This window comes from Bombus impatiens, unplaced genomic scaffold, assembly GCF_000188095.3.
Source record: "Bombus impatiens unplaced genomic scaffold, BIMP_2.2 scf_0019, whole genome shotgun sequence".
NCBI classification, from domain to species: Eukaryota; Metazoa; Arthropoda; class Insecta; order Hymenoptera; family Apidae; genus Bombus; species Bombus impatiens.
Window position 1 is genome coordinate 1,114,691 of NT_176438.1, and position 24,592 is coordinate 1,139,282.

At 35.1% G+C, this 24,592-nt stretch overlaps 1 protein-coding gene and 1 non-coding gene across 4 annotated transcripts in view; one reads left to right on the plus strand and one right to left on the minus strand.

Annotated features, from left to right (window-relative positions):
• The window catches only part of LOC100741925 (V-type proton ATPase 116 kDa subunit a), a 53,142-nt gene that overhangs the window by 19,630 nt on the left and 8,920 nt on the right, over positions 1-24,592 (minus strand). For 2 of the 3 annotated variants that reach the window (XM_012381214.2, XM_012381190.2), the window contains exon 1: positions 8,331-8,638. The exons of the other annotated variant lie outside the window; for it this stretch is intronic. The gene's annotated coding sequence lies outside the window, so the exon portion shown is untranslated. Of the gene's footprint in view, positions 1-8,330; positions 8,639-24,592 lie in introns of those variants that run through there. 3 annotated transcript variants of the gene reach the window in all.
• Positions 15,677-15,800, plus strand: LOC112212509. The gene has a single exon (XR_002946325.1). It is a non-coding gene; the product is annotated as a U4atac minor spliceosomal RNA (small nuclear RNA).

Here is a 24,592-nt window from a genome sequence, read left to right on the forward strand (position 1 = left end):
GATAAAATTGAACTTTTAAGCTTCATTCATAGCGTTTCCTTTTAAACTTCGTTCGACATGGTAAGTCAAATATGATCTCATTGGAGACGAAGATAGGAAGTCGTTTATCGCAAGTCAAACGTTACAACGGTACATCGTAAGTTTATGTCAAGTACATTCGTAATTGATATTTGCCGATCTACCTAACCGATATATGGTTAATTCGCAAAATTTCAGAGTTTCAGATACGTCCGTATTCTAAACTCACAATATTATTTAAACAAAATATAACTAAGTGGGATAAGTTAACCTAAGCAGGTATAGAATTCTAACCTGCAGGTTTACAAAACAGTAATGACAATCGAGTTTATTATCTTGGTTATTATGTAGCTAAGGCGATAAAATCTTCTATGGAACATAGCAACGAAACGTGATCTTATCGGCGAATGATAAAAACAATGGTATATACGTAATACTTACAAATTCGGTTTACGAGATAATTTGTATATGTTATAGACGATTAGTTGAACGATTAAGGAGAAACGATCCATCCGATAAACATACGCACACTGAGTTTTCGAAATCTCGAGCGTAATATTAGTTTTATTATATAAAATAATATATATATATATATAAAAAATAATAAATACGAATTCTTCGATGAAACGTTTATCTAAAGGGTGCATGCATTTTTAAATTACCATTAAATTACAGTACAAATATATGTATGTATGTATGTATGTATGTATATATCAACATAGTATATTCGACGTAGATATGCAACATGCTCAAGCATTTAAATATATTAGATATTACTTTTCCCAGACATTCACCCAACTCTATCGAGTAGTGATAATTTAGGAAACTGTAGGATTAAACAACGAATTTGAATTAGATTCGAGCAGATTAGTAAGATAATAATTGATAGGTATATTTTTCATATATTCCACACATACTTGAAACATTTAAACGTAATCTGAAAACGCTCAAGTATCTGAGAATGCAAAGCACAAATTAAGGTCGTCTCGATCACAATTGAAATAATATGATTAGCGAAATTTTACGAGTTACGCGTTATAAATTATTAACCAGTTAGCTGTGGCGATCTCTTTGAAAACTTTGAGAAGTATGCACCTAAAATGTGTCGCAGAAAGTAAACGATGACGAATATACTCGTTAAACACAGGAAGTACATGTGGCCGTTGATGGATGATAAATGAAATGACCGTTTTATTTTTGAATTTTATTGCTGCAGTTTACTGCAATTACTGAATTGCAATTTAGTCAAAACAGCAACTCGTCAAAAACAGCTACCTGATTAAGAATCGCCCGTTATTGCGTTTGAAACGTTAGAGTCTACAATTCAGCATGGTAACGATAAATCTCGTCAATTTGATAGAACAAAATTAATTCTCCTCCTGTATGTACGCGTATCTCTTCGCATTCTTTGATCAACTTATTATTATTATAGCATATAGTATAGTATTACAATTATTATATTGATTATTATTTCATTATATCTTGTTATTTAGCTGCGCGCATGCCACAGATTAGGATAGATTAGATTAGATGCTTCTACAATACAGATTCAGATTTTGCCTAGATTTCTTTGAGTGTCTCATTTATCCTACCTTCGATTTTTTAGATAAGATTTATCGACTCTCTGTAGCTTTTTATTTTTTTTTGTCAAGCTGTCTCTATCGTAAACGTGTTTTTTTTCAAAATGAACTAATACGAGCGAGAAAGAATGGAAAAGCTTGTGTGGTGGAATTGAAAAGCATAGGTAAGCAAGGATCGAGTTTGAAGCGGTTAAGACCTAGCACGATGATACGTATAATACGCGTTAGAAATGGTCCCGCTGAATATGAAGGTTTATTAATGCAGCGTAGTGGACAATTGGCCGCGTTTAATTAAGTACCTTTGTCGCAGAGATTGGTTGAGTAGAAAGAAAGTTTTTTTTATCTGACTAGTTCAACTTGCAACTCGATACGACTGATATTCTACGAAATCTACACACGTACCTACGTTTACACTAAATGTTGCTTCTATATAGATTTTCAGATTTATCTCAAATTTTCCCAATGTAATCATGATCGTCGTTGGTCTCGCGTTACAGCGCCAGCTGAAATCTCAATATGTTTCATACGATTCACATATACGACGCTTTCACAAGCCACACTGTGCGTTAGATCGCGATCTTATAGATATATGAAATTTTGACCGATTAATCGTCTTCTCAATAGATAAAACTAATAACGTCGCGTTCCGTATAAAACCAACAGATGTCCTAATAATTATGAACGACTCTAATACATATATATACTGGGTACGTATATATGTATGCGTATAATACGTATACTAAACAGGGTGTTCCGCTAAGTGTCGTTTGAATTGAGGATCACTGCGCACCCCGCTGCCTAGGCTGGCCATTTTTCGTTCGTGTAAGGAGGTTTGCTCGCGTGCAGGGGTATTTTAGCCGAACTTTAATCGTCGATAACTAAAAAACAACATCGAAAACGCGATCTTTTCATTCTTGATTTTCATCTTATTTCAGCTTCAAGAATCATCCCTTAAATTTCCTGACAAATGTAGCTGAACACCCTGTACAGATACGAACATAATCCATTTCATTGGAAGATAAAAATACCTTTCGACAAACTGATATGTACAAGTTATTAAGTCGAAAGATAGCGATACGTAGCTTTAGGAATAGGAAATTTCGTCACACGTATACATACACATAACGCGTACACTTATGCACAGGCTGGCAATTCTTCACCAGCTCGTTCTTATATGGAGGAACCGAGATACCGAGATACCGAAATAGAAGTGAACACAAAGATAAGTAGAACTTTTCTTAAGTACATACAAATGTACTGCATCCGTATGCACATATGCTCAGCCTTAAGTTATAAAGTCTACACCTTGATAGCGCAATTCCTTTTATCACTTCTCTCGGTCGAACAAAACAATCGCATCAATTAATAAGAATTGCAGCGTTTCCAAGTAACGTAGTTTTCGAGTTATATATGTACATATGATACTTTTGTATATACAAATGTAATCCCATTGCTCGGCCTCCTTCCAGCTAAATTTTTCAAGCTGATTACAAATTGGCTCAGCGGTAATATTAATCCCACGATATAGTAACATAAGTTTATCGATGTCGATATAAACAATGCTGACCGACAGAACGACCGAATTAGCCAGTTAACTGCGTTTGACGAGTATACACGACGAGGAAGAAATTTTCTTCGCTGCGTTTCACGAGTATACGCGTCGTCGCTTGTATTTATTTATGTACTCTCATGGCCTAAATCCATGGGAGTTAATATTACTGTTAACTACCAACCAAGCTAACTAATAATAATAATAATAAGTAAGGTATAGGATAGAGTTGTTCAAAATGTCAAACGATAAAGCTTTGTCGCATATCTGAAAATCATCGAGATCGCGATATAAAATACTACGACTACTTGTAAATTGTCAAACGATTCACTTAACGTGCCCAAAGTGATTGGTAATTAGTAATTGCATCAGGCATAAAAAAACGTGGCAGAAACTGTACTACCGACATTCTTGATATTTCCTATTTAATATTTGTTGTTTGCATGTTACGCTCTCTTCCGGCTATCTGGCGAAATTTCTGTGAACGTTGACACGTTCTCACATAGCTCTGTATTTAAGCAAGATTGATGAAATTGGAAAATGTATAAATAAATGTATGCATGTGCACCATACGTAGGCAGAACAGCGTTGCGATATTAATCGACTGTGCGCGATAAAACGTATCTGCTACGTGCATATCCGAGCAATTGTTTCGAATATCTGGATCGTATCGATATTTGCTCGAGATAATAGGAAAAACAGTCGACTTTGGTTCTTTCTTTCGGGTTTTCGTAGCTTACAGCTGCTGCGATCTCGTGATAAAGCGAAGAAGAAAAAAGAAGACAACAATGATGGGAACAATTATATAGAATAAAAAAAAAAAGATAAACACCGCCGACCGTGCTCCACTTACAATTAGATAAGCACGCAATCAAGAACACACAGATGCTACAAAGTACGTGTACACTTCGAAAACTAAACGCTTGTAGGTAAACGCTCGTACGATAATACATATGCCGTGTGCAAATCCGTAGTCTTCTATCGTTGAATAATCGTTCTGTTACATCTAATGGACAGATGTCTAACAATACCAAGTACTTGTTACGCTGTTAGGCGAAATAAGTTGAAAAAAATGGCACGTACACATCTGGCTATCGTATAAGAAGCGCGACCGAGTTTCCGCTATCTGTGGAAAATATTGATACGATCAAATACAGGGATAAATTTTGTAGATTTTCATCGTTTCGCCTTGTGGACGTTGCGTAATCGTAAATCATCCGAGATATGAATTTACGCGAAAACAATGGAGTTTCTGAATCGATGAAATTTTTGATAGGATCTATCTGACCCGATAACGTCAATCGCATAAGTTGTTTAAAAACAACAGATGGAACGAAAGACAAGAACCGAGGGAGAAATAATAGAAGAAGCAACGAGAGCGTTAGTGGTTAATTTCGTTAAACGAAATGCGGTGTTTGATAGGGAAAATATTAAATCCTTGTTTACCGACGTACGATAAAGATAAGCTAGAGACGACGAAAGGCTCGCGGAAGGCAAATTCAGAAACAACGAAAAGTTAAAGGAGAGCCATTTGATTTAAAGGGGAACCTATTTGTTCGTGTTCGTCGCATTGACGGCTAATTGAAACTTTGGTAATGCGGCGAACAACCATAAACTGATCGAGGGCGGAGTGTGCAAAGCGGGGCTTAAACGCGATCATTGCGTGCGAAAACGTATTTGAGCGTCAGTTAGTCAATTAACAATTAGCAGAACGAGCGTACGTTTCCTATAAACTGTGGGAAAGCAGCAGGGTTTGGATTCTTAAGCGTTGACGTTACTAGTTACCTAAGAAACCAAAAATCCGTTAACAATTCCTATTACATTCGATGGTCTCGTCGTCTCGTTTTCGTTAGTTAATTTCTGATTTCTACTCTCGTTTCTCCGCATAGACATAGGTTACAGAGGAAATGGGCGAAGAACTTTTGAGAAGGAAACGTGTCACACTACCATAGAAAATTTTTACGTTCTTCTTATGTGTATTATCATTTGATATGACATAGTGCGTGTTATTGCATTTTTTATTGCATTTGTAATGTTATTGCATTTACATTAACCGTTCAGACACGGAACGGTTATGACACGGCTTCGCCCGCGCGATATTCGTCCCGACAAATATTCTCGTACAGTGAAAAATAAGATGGAACTATTCGTATAAAAAGCGAGGCGAGAAGTCAGTTCGTCGCTTCTACGGTAAAAATTGCCCAAATTGTGTCAATGAACGTTGCTCGAAAAATTGGTAGTTTGAAGGTTAGGAAGAATTGTTTGTTTCCGTTGACACGGTTGAGATTGCGGTTGCGGTTCCTTCGCTTGCTCTATCTACGTGTTTCACTGGCATTTTCTATCGAGACGAATAGTCCGTTGCTTACACAGCGATATGTACGATTCCACCGAAGCGAAAGAGAACTTCTTTTTCGTCGTTACGTTCGTTTCACTTTCATCGCAGCCCGGGAACCCTACGAAACCTCTTTTTCATATAGATGAAAAATACAGATGTCTATAAAACTATACGTACAATGTACACGTTCGGTATGTTTTTCCATGAGGAAAAGCGATTAATTAATCTTTCTTTTCGATCAATTCAATGATACGCGCGAACAAAATATTTCTCGATGGAACGACACGATGAACGATCGTCGCTGGTTTACGAACAAATACCCGAAACTCGATCTTGCGACACATAGCGCAAGCTTCGACCGTAACGTAACGTAGTGAGCCAATTAAACGAAAATTGAACGAACAACGTGGATTCGTGAAACACGTGCAATGATATTCTCATGGAGAACGAGATCCAATGTAGCGGAAACTATTACGCGGTGGGACAAGCGGAAAGAGGAAAACAGACGTAGATTCCACACGCATTCTACCTGAGACACTAATTAACCGTTGCTAATCGAGACGATTCAGCTCGAAATATTCCATTACTAAAGACAGGGCTGTATCGTTTGTTTAGTTAGAATTGCTGCTCGCAATCTTACAGAATGTAAATGCTCCCTGTTTAGCCGACGTCACGAAGCAGAGAAAGAGGGGAATACTCGTGCTCGAGATCGGTTCAAAGTATAAGTACCTGTATATACGCACGAAATTATTCGTGAAAGGACCGTGCGTCTTTATTCGTTAACACATTTCATGCCTTGTAAATCAGCCGCGAGTACCTACCAAAGGCAGAAATTGTACATACACGTACGTAGAAATTTTCAATAGTACCTAAAAGCATAGTTCGTACGTTGTTTCACGAGCCACTATACGTTTTTCGTGCTAGTGACAAATATATACATAAGTATCCAAACATCATGATCCATTTGTCATTTTCTATGACAATATACATGAATTTGACCAAATTGAAGAAGAACTCCTACTGTACCTACGCATGCTAAAGTAAACGAATACTTTAGCATTTTTCATTTCTGTTCGATATATCTCAAACACATTTTTTGAACAGAATATCTATCACGTTACATAATTTCTATGAGCGTATCCATAATTGTAGAATCGTGCAAGTCGGAAGAATTGTATCTAATTACATAACGAAGTTGCCAACATTACGGACAAAAGTTTTTATGGAGCAGGTCAATTTTCATTGAACGATAATCGCTTCTTGTAACATCGATTCCACCCTGTTACGAGCATTCTCGTTTATGATACACACCCTCCTGTTATGGCATGACGAATTAGTAATTAGTGCAAGCAGCTGGCATTTAGCATTTGAGTATCGCTGCTTGCATTACCAATATTATCGTATGTCCAAGCACGTAATTTCTCCGCGCTTTCGAAACATCCTTCTTAAAACTAATTTATAATTCGAGATTTTTCAAACTGCGTAAACTAATGGCAAATTAATAATTACACGCTGCACGTAGGTAGTAGGTTTCTCCTACGGTCGATCGCCGATCTATAAATCCCATGTAGCCAACGAAAAACGCCATTTTCCATATTAATTGCTTTTTATCTCTCGAAACAAACAGATCTTCCATTAACATCTCGAATCGGTTTCTCGTCGGTTTAAAATAAATACTTTGTCGAGTGATAAAATAGTTTTACGAGGTTTACCAGTTTTATTTTTGTATATCGCCTTTCGAAAAGCAATTTAAATATCGCGTTGCGATATTTTCGTTAGATATATTACACGTAACTGCGATGATAGTAAATTGTAAGGAATGAAATCATTGCAGATAAATTTTGTCCGTAGTTTTCCAATTAAAATACATCTTGTCTTGATAATAGTCAAGTGTGCGGATACTTTTGCGCGACAGTATACGTATAAAAGAAGATTATCGTATCGAGACTTGGGAGCAATTGCTTGCTATTCTTCCTTTGTCCGATCAAACAACTTCCACGTAACTTTTTTACTCAATGTCAATCATCTTACGAAACCTCTGACTATCGTATGAAAGTCACAAAGTGAGGAACATATGTACACAAGTGACAGCGATTTTTAAATTCCATATACTTGTCACGATCTAACCATCGGAATAACTGTTACTCGTATCAACACTATTCTTTCGTTCGATGATTTTCCCATTAAATATGTGTTTTTGTTGCTCCGCTGGTCGCTTAAAAAAAATATCATTCACGTTCGTTATGCAGATTAATAACATTTAATATCAAGTGAAAGCAACGTACCTGACAATTACTATTCGATCTTAGTTATCTGTTGACAAAATGACAAATTTTCAAAAAGTATTTTTAAAAGGTTTACATCTCCAGGAACGTTTGCATTTTTCAATCGTTTCATACGAGAATATCAGTAGCTTTTAGGCGAGCGACGTAAAATAAAAGTCGAAAGACGAACATAAATGGACCTATCGCATTTTTTCTCTGTCGTCTTCGTAATCGTCGCCTGTTGCGACTTCCTCGCAAACTTTCAGAAGTTCTCTATTTCTAAAATATGGCGGGAAAAATGAACGATGACGAGTATACTCGTCAAGCACAGAATACGCGCGGTGTACGTTGTAACACGGAGTTAAGCTGCAACGAAATCACCCATCTTACTTCTTAATTTTATTACTGACAGAGCTCGTGGTAACAGAATATGTTGCCGTTTCTACATGACGAGTATACTCGTCAACAACAGCTAACTGGTTTAAACGTTGATCAAATTGGTCGCGGTAGAAGTAAAACGTAACTCGAACAAAGGACGAAAGAAATGAAATACGAAGCTGGTTGCGACTATCGCGTTTACTCACCCGCCGAACGATGTGGCGCAGGTATTCAAAAAAACAGATTCGACGAATACAGCGATGTATAGCGTTTTCTACGAATGCAATGGATCGAAAGAACCGCACGACCGGCAAAAGATAAAACGCGAAAGGAAGAAACAGAAGAAGGAGAGAGAGAAAGAAATAGGGAGAGAGAGAGAGCGAGGAAGGGAGAGAGGAGAGAGTGAATTACATAACAAAAGAGCGATCCAACGATTTGACTTGATTCCACACAATACCAGACCGACTAGCGCGCACTCACCGACTCACTTTACTGAATCTAATTCAACACTCGACCCAATGTCCCACCTCCGTGTGTTTCGTATGTGGTGGGGTGGCACGATAAAGGAACAGACCTCGTGATGAGTCCGTTCATTGTACATAATCGTACACCGTAAAGATACATTTATTCAAATCAATTCGCCGTGTCAGGTACCACAGGCTCGTTCGTCCACGACGTCTCTTCCGATTCACCAGCACTCTAAAATTCATCTCGAATTTCGAGATCGTTTTCGTGGTTACGAACGTAGTATGATAACGTTCGAATTATTTGCAAAAGGTAGCTATCGATCGGTTACGAGTGAAACGTTAATATAGTAAAAATGTTAATACAGATATTATGACAATAGAAGACAGCCGAATGTTGAAAGTTTAGCGTATTACGTGGAAGCTTTCGTGTCTCAACTATAATGACAATCTCATGTTACAAAGAATCACGTATAAAGTAAGTCCTGAGAAATGATAAATGGCAGGTAGTTAGGTAGTAGGACGAATAACGTTATTCGATTATACAGAAGATTAGCTGAATTTTAGATTTTATTACTGTAAGGTGTAATATGGTATTATACATGAAATTGAATAAAATTTAATATTTGTGAAAAGATTTGTTCTACTATTCTACTCTAGATAAGGCGCGACTGAAACACAATCGTATCAGATTATTATATCCGATAAAAGGATTAACATGATTATGAAATATTCAATAAATTCAGGTGATTCGCGGAACTTATCGGCGGAATAGAAATGGCAAACGAAACGGTTTCGCTAGGAAACCGCGTGGCATTGCCCTTTTAAAAGAACGTTTCGTTCCACGATTATTTATCGTGATCAGATTCATAAAGATAGGAATTTATATAAATAAAATACACGTAGCCTAATCCGTGCAGATAGAGATCGGTATCTCGTGCAAGTTGGGATGATATCGTAACTCGTAACTGCAACTGCAATCCACAAGTACAACTACACGATGAAACGGGGCACAATGAAATTACATTTGATCGGCGGAGAATCGTAAACGCAGGAAGAGATGCGCAATGCACACGGATGTGAGGAAGATTACAGCGACGCAACGCGACGTAACGTACATATAGAATTTTAAAACATAATCAAAGTCACGAGGACGATCAGCTCGTCGACGACGAATCAACCCGATTTGACGGTAACATTTCAACAAATATCAACAGTGATTCGAATAAGGAGGCACGGAACAGGAAGGAGAAAGAAGTTCGTAATAAATTAGCGTTAAGTTGTTTGTCTATTGCGATCGTTCTCTGTTCTCTTAATTGCTAGACCTAAATAGAACCTACTTTTTCTTTTATTAATTTAATCTCTGCTAATCGAAGAAATCGAGTTTCCACTAGTCGCTACGATTTCCAATTTCTCTGATATAACAAATTCGATATCTTTTATGACGATTATCCGCTTTGCCAGTGACTTCTCCGATTTTCACTATTCCACCGCAGTCTTTTATTTTCTAAAAGCTTTATTCTATCGGACAAGAAATTAATATGCTTTTTACCGTTTTGCTAGGAACAAAAGTTTTAATTCTTTCCTTCTTTTGCAAAAAAGAAGCAGAACAAAAGGCTCGAGTTAAACAGCGAAAATTGAGGTTAGGTTGAGGTTAGATTGGCGTTAGGTAAATAACTGACAAATCCGCGATATTCTCTAAGGGATGAATGCTATTGATCTCGAGTAGTTCTGTTAGTTTAACTTAATTTGTAGTAGTCTGCATAACAAATGTCATTAATATTCGTTAAACGATCAAACGGCTAGCAAAGGCACATATTTAATGGCAAAATCAAATGAACACATGAAATTGCTCGATAACGTATCAAATTTCTTCTTCTACTATGCGAAAGATTGAAAATGTGACTAATTATGCGTTCTACTTGTGGCCTTTGTTTATGATTCGATTAAAATCGATTTCACTGAATTTCCCTTTATTCGGCGTTAATTCTATGATTATGAAAATTTCCATTCAACAGTTTCGCCTTACGCTCGTTGAATTTCTAGAAAAATTGCTATTTTTTATTCCTAGTTGATCGTTTTTCCATTCTTTCTTTCAACTTGAATTCTGTCCGATCCTACGGACCAGCGCGTTTGGAGACCTCGTTTCTACATGAAAAACACCAAGCCAAAGTTTAAACAGTAATCTTGTTGCAACCCATTTTCTCATTCCTGGGTCGTATTTTAAGATAATTCCTCTGAACGTTGTCATGTAACAGCTGCATTAAAAGTAATCGTAGAATCGTAACGAACTGGATACGAATCTTCGTTAATCTTCAGATATACCTACATATATACGTACAGATAAGATAACACCTGTTGACGAATCGTCAAAAATTTATTAATTTCGAGTGAATGTTTTCGAAAAGCAAAGGAATTCGACCAATGGTAAAAGAAGCGTGCAATTAAATCGTGCGATTAAAGTTGAATAAAATTGCCATTTCGCAATTTGCTGCTTTCTTATTTGTCGAGACAATGGTACGTCTACTGCCACGAGATAAGAAATATGATAACGGATATCTTTTTTTAGACATATTGCACACACTTTAAATCAATGTTTCCTTGTTCGGCGATTGTTTAATACGTCATTTAATATCAAGTGATTGCACGATCCTTGCACTAGAAAATCTAGTAAAGGACATTTCCTAAGTAAACGTAATTTCAGACTAAGGCTTATCGATGGAATTCCATTCTTTTTTTTTATCTTTCACTCGAGAAACTTTCAAGTACCTACGTTGTGCTTATTTTCACAACAACGAATAAGCGTAAATGTAAAAATCGCGAGCTCAGTTTAATATATGTTAGTAGATGTACTTGTCGATAGTATCGTAGATGTTTAATATGTGAGTATTAAGTATACAATAATTTTCATTTCGCTGTAAAGGAGATTCATCGATACGAGTGAGAGTATTATCGAATTGAATATTCGCTGACAGACTTCTTCTTTTTGTTTATTTCAATTAGATAACGTCGCATCAATAGTTTGTATGGTTTATTAGCAACCGAGGGCTAATGTTGACAGTTCGCCGTACTGTTTGGTTTTACACTTTGACAGCGTAGTAGGTTTTGGGCCGGATCATTGTCCTTTAAATTGTCTTTCAAGGTGAGTCCCATACCTTCTATTTTATTTTTGTCTATTCAAGATGCACCTTCTGCGATCAACGATGATGATACGTGCTTCACTGCCACGGTCACGTGAACTTTGCACAGTTCGCAGATTGGCGCTTTTTCTTCGTCGAGGAGATATTGCCGAGTGAATTTCGTGCGAGTTATTACGATTTTCGATCATCTCGTCTTGCTGGAATACGAGCAATCATCTTCTTTGAAAACTTTTTCGTTTTTTATTATTGTTTGTCGTGGTTTGGACGAAGATCGTCATTAATTTTATTCCAATTGCCTTTTGTTGTCTCTGTTTTCAGTTAATAAGTCATAGTTTCTGGGGACAGGCTGTTGCTGCAGTGTTCGGCAGTTGGTAAATCGCGGTGGCTGTTGTTGCTTTGACCGCTCTTTCGTTCTCAGCGATGTCAGATGTGGCAGGATTGACCCAGACCACTGTAATCGAGTTGTTTCTTTGAATCGATTTGACATAGGATGTTTGACATTTTTGCACGATGGGCTCATTTTTCCACTGGTTCTCGATCGATATCGTGGCATTTCTACAGTCACGGGAAATAACGAAATTTTTGTTTTGACCGGTAGTGATCGTAGCAGTGACCTCAACGTGTTTTCGTGTTTTAACGCGTTAAGTTGGTAAAAGAAGGATAGATTCTTTTTGACAGAGTCCGCTCTTTTCGACTGTTGGTCGCTGACGACCGCATATCCGGAATCGTTTAACGCCTGATATTACACATATGACATATACATGCATGTGATTTGTGGCTGTTTCTTCTAGTTGTTCAAACTATGTAAAACTGCTGGGTCGGCTTTCTTTCTGTGACTGTGCTTGGGTAGTGCGGTATTGATTTTAATTTTCGGAATAAACCACGAATGGATACTGCGAATTTATCTCCTCGTTGTCGATTAAGTTTCCATATCGAGTTTATTCAGTTGTTCCGTTTGAAGATGTTATGGAACACGGGGTTTTGCAGGATGGGGACGATTCTGATCTGCTGTGATCTCAGGCTAATTTGGTAGTTACGTATTTTCTTCTGATCTATTCTATTTCTGAGAATGCCATTGATTGGACTGAAACGGAAGACACCTACTGCTATTCTCAGTCTATTGTGTACAGAGCCAAATGTTTGCCACTATTGTTTCAGGTATATCAAGTTTTTGATTGTTGTCGTTTTTCAGTTTGTTAATAAGAGATTTCCACATTAATTGAGAGTAAAAAGTTGGTCCCAACAGCTTGATGGAGACTATTTCCTTTAGAGTGCTTGTCGTTGTGAAGAATTGATTCTATGCGTGTAGATTGTCGATTGTTGCTAAAGATAATTATTTCTTTTTATTAATATTAACCTTATCAGGCCCGGTCAAATGACCGGTTTCAAAATTTAATTTAGAATTGTACATTCAATGTTATTTCTCTTGTTCTTCCAACATTATGTTAATTCTTATATTACTTGATTAATCAATTTCTCAATTTTTGTTGATTATAATAATTTGTTGATTAACATAGGAATTTACATAAAGTTGGATGAACAAAAGAAATAGCAATGAATGTACAATTTTAAATTAAATTTTGAAACCGGTCACTTGACCAGGCCTGGTAAGGTTATATTCTTATATTATCTGATTAATCAATGTTTCAATTTTTGTTAATATAAGAATTTCCATAAAGAAATAACTATTTTAATTTATGTACAATCTTAAATTAATCGGTCATTTGACCGGGCCTTGTAAGGTTAGTGTGAAAGGTAATGTAAAGGAAGCGAGTGATTCCTGCATTTCCAACGTTTCTAGTGTTTTTAGTGTTTGTCTAGTGTTTTTTTGTACTCGTATCTGGATGGTACAGAGATTTCCCCTTTTACATATTACAGTTAGATCATCGACAAATAATAGTACTTTGACCGGATTTCTTACAATGTTCAATACGTCGTTTATAGCGACCAGTAATAGGAATACGTTTTCTAAGACCATTGTGGAGAAAAGGATGTATTATTAACTCTAACTAGAAAGGTTCTAATAGATAGGAAGGTAACAATAAAATTGAAGATGTTTCTTTCGTAGCCGTGTTTCTGCATGTTTCTTGAGTTTCAGTTTCTCTAATCCGTATTATAGGCCTCTTCTATGTCTAGACATACGACAGTCGCGTATTGTTTACTGTCGAATGCGTCACATGTGTACATACACTCATCGTCAAAAAGATAACCCAGGTGTGTTATCTTTAATTTTTCAATGACGCATGTAAAGTTTTTCGTTTGTAACGTATAATATCAAAACATTATGAGGTTAGGATATGCGGTTTGTTGAAAATAATAAAAAATATTATGAGGTTTAGTGTGTAACAAAGAAAAACTATTCCATACTAAGGTCGAAATGATAACACACTCTGTTAGTATGTTTAGAAATTGCTCAGTAGCTCATGATCTGTCAACGAGTAACGATTACAGTACAATATTATATAAATTTGTAAGTATGTGGGTCGCGAAAAAAAATTAAACGAGTCTGAAAAAGAGTAAATTCTTGAACTAAAACAGCAACGGTTATCAGTAGCAAAAATATCGAAAGTAATAAGATGAAGTCGTAGAGTAATACACAATTTCTTAAAAAATGTTGATTATGGCAAAAAGAAAAGTACTGATCGGTCGTCATCGTTATCCGATAGTGCCAGTGTTTCAAGTGTGCGTCGAGTTCTACGAGGCTAAAATTGAAAAAGAAGCCTTCGTTAATAACGGAACCCAAAGTAGAACGTTTACGCTTTGCAAAAGAAAGAATGCATTGGAAAAAGAAATGGAGAAGAGTACTATTTTCAGACGAAAAATATTCAACATGGATGGTCTTGGTGGGTTAAAATATTATTTTCATGACATAAGAAAAGGGACAATGTCAGTAATTCGAAGACAAATGGGTGGAGGCAGCGTGATGGTTTGGCCGGCATCGGTTATTTCGGCAAGACAAGTATCAAGTTCATCATTGGGAGAATGAATAGTATCTGATACATAAATTTAATCAAAGAACAAATAAATAATTATGCAGAACGCATTTCTGGACCTGATTAAATCTTTCAACAAGATAATCCATCTGCACACACATCAAGATTGGTCCAATCATACTTTAATGAAAATAATATGTCTATTTTGCCGTGGCCTGCACGCTCCTCGGAACTTAATATTACTGAAAATTGCTGGGCAGAACTTGTTCACGGCGTATACGTAAATGGAAAGCAGTATCAACACGTACAAGAATTAAAAAATGCAATTGTACGCGAATGGGATACGTTAAGTCAAAATTATATCCAGAAACTATATAAATCGGTAGCAAATCGTACAATAGAAGCAATAGAAAATAAAGGGGGTTAGGTTGGGGTTAGGTTCATTTCATTCTTAAAATAAAACAATTTTTCTTGTTACACGCTAAACCTTATAATATCCTTAATTATTTTTAACGAACCACATATCCTAAGCTCATAATGTTTTGATATTATACGTTACAGACGAAAATCTTTGCACGCGTCATTGAGAAATTAAAGATAACATACCTGGGTTATCTTTTTGACGGGGAGTGTATGTTCATGTCCAAGTTTATTAGATGGCCATGCGTGGAGTGCCACTGTTGAAAACTACTTTGGTGTTCAAATGCTTTTTTTCCAGGAGTCATCGCACTTTATAGATGATAGCTTTTTCCTACTATCGATATAGTAAGTATGTCTACTATGTAGTAGCTGCAGATTTTTTTATGATATTCATTTAAAGTTTAACAAAAATCATTCGAAGCAATCATAAATAAATGTAAACCAGAAAAAATAAAGCAAATAGATGAATCTACTTCCTACAATTAGATCAGAGTATACAAGTCCAAAACTTCCTATGAAGGCCGCTAGATGGCACATTGTTCTCGCAACTATATTTACCAGCTTACATTATATAAGATCACCGTGAAGCGCAAATTCCATCCTTGTCTTTGGGGAGCAAAGTATTCAATGATCGTTTAGTGAGGGTACTGTTGCTGAAGCCCATTATGAAATAAAACCCGCATCCACGCATTATGTCATGAGATGCAATTTTTGCGGGCCTCTTTACTTTATAAGAGGCTTAGAAAAATCAATATGAAATTTGCAAACATAATTTAATATATTTTACAACGAATTATATCGAAGGTCATTTTATATATTATATATATTTTTTTTCAATGAGCAAAATAGATACCATGTAATTATCGATTGTAAAATGCAAGCGAAATGTTAATTATAGGCTTCAGCCATTTATTGTATCGAGAGCGAGCATCATTGATACAAGCATTGATACAAGTAGTAAATGCTTGTATCGAATATTCCATTAACGAGCAATAATAACATTATTAGCAACAATATCTCAATAAAGACGAAAATATAACCTTAAATTATTTAGACTTGCCTGCGAATTAAGAATATTATGATCAGAGTCGCTTTTCTCTATCTACATGTACAACGGTATCTTACTTTCTTCATTGCGATGTATCATATTCATTGATTCACTGATTCACTGATTCACTGATTCACTGATTCACTGATTCACTAATGTATCATATATCACCATTGATCATCTTTATACACATACATATTGGATTCTTTATACGACTTTGCTGTGTTTGCTAAGGCTGTACAATGTGCACAGGCATGCAACTTCCCCAGGATACGCTCACCGTGTTGATTATATACTTTCGTATCGGTACTCGCTTCATTCGATAGGAGTACCTTTTCCTTCAATACTAAGTGGGGGCATGGTATCGCAATCGAAAGTATCAATATGTACTCGTATTTACTTGCACCGGAACATCTCTAGTTATTTACAATTTCATTAATAAACAATTTAATCAGGAAATGATAATGTAAACAATTTAACCAGCGAATAAATAAATAAACCAATGTATAAATTAGTAATTAAAAGTATTCAATCAAGTTTGTAAATAAGCTTAGAGGTGTAATTATTTTCCTTTTATTTATTAATCAATGTTAGAGCTATTTCGAGAAATAACATGTCCCACAAGAATAACAACAGTTCATTGTAATTTAAGAAAAATGGAACGAAACAATGAAAACAGCAATCGGTTGACACTTGACATATACGAAAAGAAACTTGCTAATGTTTTCTCTAATAAGATTCTCTTTCTCCAGCAAATCATTATTTTTATCACGATTCAAACGATACGTGAACACATTGTCCGTAACGAAGTTGAATACCATCCATCTCATCGAGAATATCGTGTAACGTAACTCTAACTATTGGAATAGGTAAGTAAACGTCAAATGTGGGCCACGAAACCAGTCCTTCGCCTGCGGTTTTAATTGGTAATACCACGCGCTTACTACACTGCTGTTCATAAGTAGCAAGTGCATCGATGATACACGAATGTAATTAAAGTACACGGATCGATGGCAAATTAACATTACGGTTACGAATTTCATGGATTAACTCGATCCGTCTAGATTTTACAATTTTACGAAATTTAAAGGAAATGAATAACATCACGATGAACTATCACTTAATCATTAACACATTAATGATAAAAAACTATATGCTATGGATCTAAATTTATACTACAGTCGAGGTAGAATTTATCAGGAAGATTTTTTGGCTCAAAATACGACGAAATCAAGAGTAACGTGTGAAGCTTGTCACATTCCACTTATAGTCGAGCATACGTATAATTATCGACTGCAGAAAATACAGAAATCAGAGAAGGATATGTATATATGTACTACCTACCAAGGAGTAGGAGGCAACATAGACACGAAGGGATTGTAAGCCACTCCAAACGTAATGCAAACGAAGCAATAGAATGCCTCAAACGCGCAAATCGGGTAAACGGAATCTACAGTACTAAAGATATCGATAATCATAAGCAGTTGAATTTACAACTAGAATAATTCCTTTTAAGCCTGGACTTTTTATGTTTAAGATAACTATTCACGCTGTATACTAATCTTTTACTAACTATATATGAATCTATATTTGCAATAAATCTTTTGTAGTTTCTAGGTATATATATATATATTTTTTACATTAGTTTCAAATTTTACCAATATAATTTACGATATTCGTATTTCGTTGAAGTGTTAACAAAATTTCAAAACTTTTCCTGTAATCTATAACAAATATAATATATGTATCGATAAAAGTATTCTATGTTCTACCTCATTATTGCTTTTAACTATTTTCGTGAGTTTACACTGACTCACTGTAATTTTATATTTTATTGGTACTCAGCTTCTGAGTGCATTTTGTTTCGAATGCTATCTATCGTTAAACAAAAATATGCCTCGTTCGATCAAAGGATTTTGGAAGGTTGTTACGTTCTTCTCAAAATCGAGTGGAATAATAGTTGTAAGAGACACGTATGCTGAATTGAGCAAGCGAGTTATTGGCGAACAACCTACGCTGACTACTCGCACGAAATGCTTAAGTAGCAGGAGCCTTGGACGACAATCAACAGCTGAGTGACTTCAATAATCGTACAGACCATCTGTCCGAGTGTAACACACATATGTACGTTAGGGAATGTGTGACAAGTTACGAGACTCTTGTGAAATCGTATCTGCAAAATCTGGAAATGCGCACTCGATCCTCATTCCTTTGAAATTCCATCGTCTTCGCTCTAGTATTTTAATCTAATTATTATTGAGAAACGGTATTAATCGTAACTTTTTGATAACAACAATCCTAACAATTTCATAGTGTGTATTTAAAATTATTTAATAGTTTGTCCAAAATTCTATGAAATTCTATATGAATCTTTGTTGAATCGGTCAACTCTTTGAAAGCTTGTTGAAAGTAAGCGACGACGAGTATACTCGTCAAACGCAGAGTGCATATTGCTGTTATGATATGGAATTAAGTTGTAACGAAAAGACTGTTTTATTTTTTGATTTTAATACTGTCATGACTCGTAACACAAAATATTGCCATTTCTTCAGAACGAGTATACTCGTCAAGAACAGCTAAATGGTTAACAATGGAAAATTTATCTTTTTATACCATTTTTTTGCTTTCTAACAGATAAAGTTACAGAAGCGTGTATTTTAGCATTACAGAGTAATCAAAGCTAAGGAAAATCTTTTACGAAAGAACTTAAAAAGATTCAATTTCGAATACCTAGCATTCTGCCAATTATTTTGCTTCGTAGGATTTTAGATATTTCTTGGATTATTCTCTCGCATAGAAGGTTTCTAGAAGATCTGTAGATTTCTTAAGAAATTGGAAATTGTATCTATTAATATAGCAATTATACCACTACATTTCAATTCTCACTGTGTCTGCCTACCTGCCATAATGCTTGTCGTAAATATGGCAAAGATTTGCGACATGCTATACGAAATAGATTTATAATAGGTGTATTTGAGATATAGCTAAGAATATTCCATTATATAACAAATTAACATTGCCGAAGTTTCCTTGACAAGACAGTATGATATTTTATAATTATAGAAATAATCAATCGAAAAAGAAACGAACGATAGAAACCTATATTTTTAAAACTTTGTTAGTGAAAAATAGAGCGATATTAGACATATATTTTCTAGACTTCATTATTCGACTACTGATTTAAGAACAATCTGTGAAACACTAATAATATCATAAAAAGTCCCAGAAAAGTATTTAATATGCCTTTTTATTATCGCGTATATCCAAATTATAAATCAAATATAGTATATAGCTCTATATGTATATTAATAGATCATTTAACTATATCTTCATCAATGGTTTTTTGCACGTCGCTACGTTCTGATACTTGTTACACATAAATGTATATAACAGTAATAATAAAGATAGTAACAATATTGATAGTCCATATTCTGTACAATACATACATTGAACACTTTTCTCTAAAATCTTATTAAAGACTGAGTAAAATGTAAGATATTTCACATATACAATAATACAAATTTATTATGTTATTTAATTATAAAAATTATTATATTATTTTATAACATACTACTAGTAAAATTTTTATTTGCATGGAAAATAATGGAAGGAATGAACATGAGAAACCTCTTCCTCTGTTAATTCTGTAATAATTCAATATCGTAAAGTTAGGTGCTTCTTAGATAATACGTATATCGATGTTAGGTGATCTGGATCTCGCGAAGGTTAAGCGCTGAACTTCTGATTTATCGACAGAAGCTTCAGCAGTCTGTCCTTGTAGCTAAAACCCTTATCGCTCTTCGCGTGTCATGGGAGTGTCATTGGCCCCGTACAGTCGTGTGCACGCGAACCCCAGACAATACAGAGCGTCGTTAGGTCCCTTGTCGCCACCCTAAGAAACTATATTACATTCGTGCCTCTACAGTTTGTCCAACGAGAAGAGGCGTTTAAACATAAACACAAGTAAACGTAAGCAAACATAAAGTAGCGTTTCATCGTGGCAGCCAATGCGTTTCCTTATCTTTACTACCTCGTCTCATTGGACAAGCTATAGGAGCTACGCTAGTCCTTACCGTACCATCCACCAATCACCACTCAAAACTGATATAAGCGAACCTAATACTGATGACTGATGACCGACGATTTACGGTTCCGGCTACCGGCAATACGATAATCTTAGAGATGAATCTGCTTTACAGAGGAGTCGATTCCAAGTATTTAGGGCCTATCTTACGCGTCGAGAAATTATTTTCCTGTCTCCTCGTTAATATCATATTATTCACGTTCTATCCGACTGTGAAATGTAAACATATCGTAAACGATACCTTAGCATCATTTTTCGCAGAAAATCGCTCACGATTTTATTGCTTATAACCTATGGTCCCTTTGTCAAGTTCGGTCCTCGTGACGAGTAGAATACGATGCAAGTAAAAAAAGTTTAACCGTAAATATAGAGGTTAATTTTACGGCAATTGTTTTTAAGCAGATCTGCACCGATTTAACTTCGTAGAATCACGCGCTGTGGTGATCGTATCTCAGAAGTGACACGACTTAAACAAGTTTTTTCAAGGAGAGTGAACTATATGCAAACTTACAAAAAATTATTTACCGAATACGTGACGTTGGCGGAAAAGAAAATAAGCTGTAGGAAACAACGATCAAATACCGTTTTTTATCATTTTTCGTTCTTAGTCCTTCTTCGACGGTTCTCATATCTTTCTAACAAACGCGAAATTGCATCATTTTTGTTTGTAACACTTTTAATGAATGTAGATGCGCGATACGTGTAACGAGTTCAATTAATTATTCGAAATTGTATAGGAACACGCAGTGCAAATTTTTCAAAAATGATATGTTTACATAAATGCGCACATAGAACTAGAATATACAAATCTCGGGTATGTTAAATTTTGTTAATTGGCATGTGAACAAACGAAATTAATTTAACCTACTCTAATAATTAATTATCAGGGCCTTGAATTTTAAACTATGTGAAATTTTCAAACATAACACGTAACGATGTATTTAAGGAAAACTACTTCAATGTATGTACTTGCAATTAGTCAGAATTGCATTTAAATTCATTAACGCGATCTAATACTGACAAGTACGAACGCTTCAATGTCAGAACACTATTAAACATCCTACAGCAAAATTATATTGTTGCATCATCAGACTCCTAATTAAGTAACTGCAATGCAAGCAGGACATTGGAACAAAATGCTTTCGGAATAAATTTTACACCTAGCGTCTCTCAAGCGATCAATTATACCTACGACTTATTATATAATATAACACAGACGTAAAATATAGCAGTTTTATCGTTAATCTATACACTAATATTTTTACAATAAATTTACTAATTTCTAATAACATAGCGTAATATGTAAGATAAATGTATAAGATAACATAATATAGCATAAAGGTTAACACGAATTGTGTCTTTCTTACTATTTAATAATATCTCAACTTATTTCACAGTAGCGTTATCTGCGCGTTACGGACGCGCCGCGAGAAGGCCAAATAATTATCTCGGCCATTGATTTTTCCTTCTCATGTGAGCTGAAAATGATTTGTCGGAGATGCGTTAGGTTGAGTTATATAAAAGTACGAACGCCTTACGGCGTCCGTCTATGCCAGAACGAAATGAAATCGTAACGTAAATTGAACTGAAGCTTTCTGCCAATATCACGGAACCTAAGGCCGGCCGACGGTAACATGCATAGGAGAAGGTTATTCAGAACGTTGACCTCGACAACATATTTCAGGATCATTGAAATCGATAAAGTAGTCCGCTTTGTAAATAATTACTATTATTACATTATTTTATCTAACGTATTTGAACAGAAATATTATTCATAAAGAATCTCGTTGGAACTTTATGTAAATTTTATTTGTTTTTTTTTTACCTTGCATATTTATATTATAACTATTTTATACATTATTCGGATATTAAATTACGATTAATGATATGATATTAAATACCAGATTACGTAAAAGGTTTGTTCATCTTTCGGTGTTATATTTTCAGGAATGTTATAGAAACTTTACTTATGTTGACTTTAGTGAAGAAACATATAGGTTACTGATATATGGATCGAAAATTTCATTGTGATCGATTGATGCAGAAAGGAGAGGCAGGCATCAGAAGAGGAAAAATTCTTTAAATTTATTATTAAAGTTATACATATATTGTATATATTATATTCAACCGTTTGTAGTTTGAGCATGTATAATATATACATATAACTGACATAAATCTACAAAAGATATTTTTTAAATTTTTGTTACAGACTCTGATACAAAAAAAAAAACGTTATAAAGGAGATATTTCTACCAAAACTCCACTCAAAATGACTGGTCTTTCAAAAATACGTAACGATAGAATATTCTTATATTCATTGATTTATTACTTTCTTACAAAAGGAATTCCATGTTATCCAATACATTTTTGGTATTACTAACCCATCTAGGACCATGATCCCTAAATGAGGGTTGGCACATTTATGAAATTGTCAGATCAGTCACTTTGACTGATGTGGTAGTTCTACTGTTAGCATCATGATCGACCCGGAATTTTCCTGATAATTGACACCATCATATCGAATGACACGTGGTAAAAATTGTGTGGGAAGTTATACAAAACGAGGAATCTGGTTGATTCGGATTCGGTAAACAGATTGTAGGACCATTTTACAGTTTACCAAGTACCAGTCATTTTGACTGATATTGGTATAAGTAGCCATGATAATAAAATAAAATTATTTTTATTTTGAATAAATAAAAAAAAAAAAAAATAAAATTCATTATATTATTCCTTTAGCTATAGCTGCAATTTTATAGATATTATTGAAATACTGCTTATACTCTATACTAGAATCAAATGGTCAACTTTCAAAAGAAGAATTTTCCAGATGCCTCTCTAGATGAAACGAAATCTCGATCAAGAACATATACTGTGTTAAACAATGAATAATAAAATTTCATCTAGTTGCAAATATTTCTATAAATATCGTCGATTCGAAAAATTGTTAAATACAATATATATATTGTACATGCTAATTATCAGTCGATATGTTAGGTAATTATTTGCTTCGTAACAAAGATACTGCTTTACAATCATTCTCCAAATAACGCCAATAAATAGAGTTACGTACGCGTAAGAATTTGTAAGAGAAGAAGGAACGGAACAATCATTATCAATCACGCATTCCTGGCAACGCAAGCGTGTAATTTTATCTTCAGCGAGGAAAAATCTAGCGGAGCCCTCGAAACGTAAAGGAAAATATACTTCTTATGCAGCGTGTCCGAGTTCTGCCTCCAAAAAATATTTTCACAGAGTATATTTAGATATCCCCCATTGTGTGCGAGTACATTAATCTGACGTGTACGTGCGAAACAGCAACGTGCCATAAACTTGCAACCTACTTGGAAACAACGCAACGTCTGGCCTCTTTTCTTTCTATATGGTGCAAAACCAGCTAAAAGTTTCAGAGTTTTCAAGGAAAAAGCCTGTTCAACGAGCAACTAAACTGTGTAGACCACCTGAATTTTCAAGTATAAACATTTACGATGGACAATTTTTAACTTGCTTCTAGACTCTACATCGTTTTTAATTCAATCGAGTTTTTCTATGACGACAAAAATTTTTGTTTAGAAGAAATCTTTTCTATTGGCTCCGATGTTGTATAATATACCATAGTAAGGATTAAAGCTACACAAATTATCACAAATGGATAAGTACTAGAAACGGTCGATAATATACCAACGAAAGAAATAGCAAAATATAGGGTGAAGTGAAAGTTGTTGTTCATACAACCGGAAAGGAGATAATTTTCTGTGGAGAAATGAGTAGAAAATTTTAATATAACGTTTGTTTATCCGAGGTTTCGTTTTCGAGAGAATAATAATACAAGTTGCTATACAAAGAAATAGAAAATAAAATTCCATAAAAATTTACGTATACTTGTTATACCATCCAAGAATTCAAAAAAACATAGATAACCATAATATCGTATTAATTTTTTCCGATTTTTTTGAATCGAAATCAGAATTTTCGTAATTTCTGATGTAACTTCGTTCCCAAACTTTTATCAATTTAATACTTAATATTTGTTTAATTCCTTCTGGAAATATGCTGATCCGGTCTTTACCCAAGACCTCACACATATACATACATACTTTTCTTTTTTCTTGTAATAATACGGTTAACTATTTCGTAAATTTCTATCGGTCCGTGGAACAACACCGATTACCACACAGACGCATGCAGCGAAGTCGAGACTCGTGAATCGTAAAGCTTCTGACTTCTGACTTCGGCCACACGTCGAAAAGAGAAAGACATTGCTCGGAGGAGGGATCGTATTGCCTCGTTATATACATATATCGTGGCAGTGATTATAAACAAAATACGATCGCAGCTAACAAGGTCGCTGTTGCGTGTTGCGTTGCGAATATCCGTAA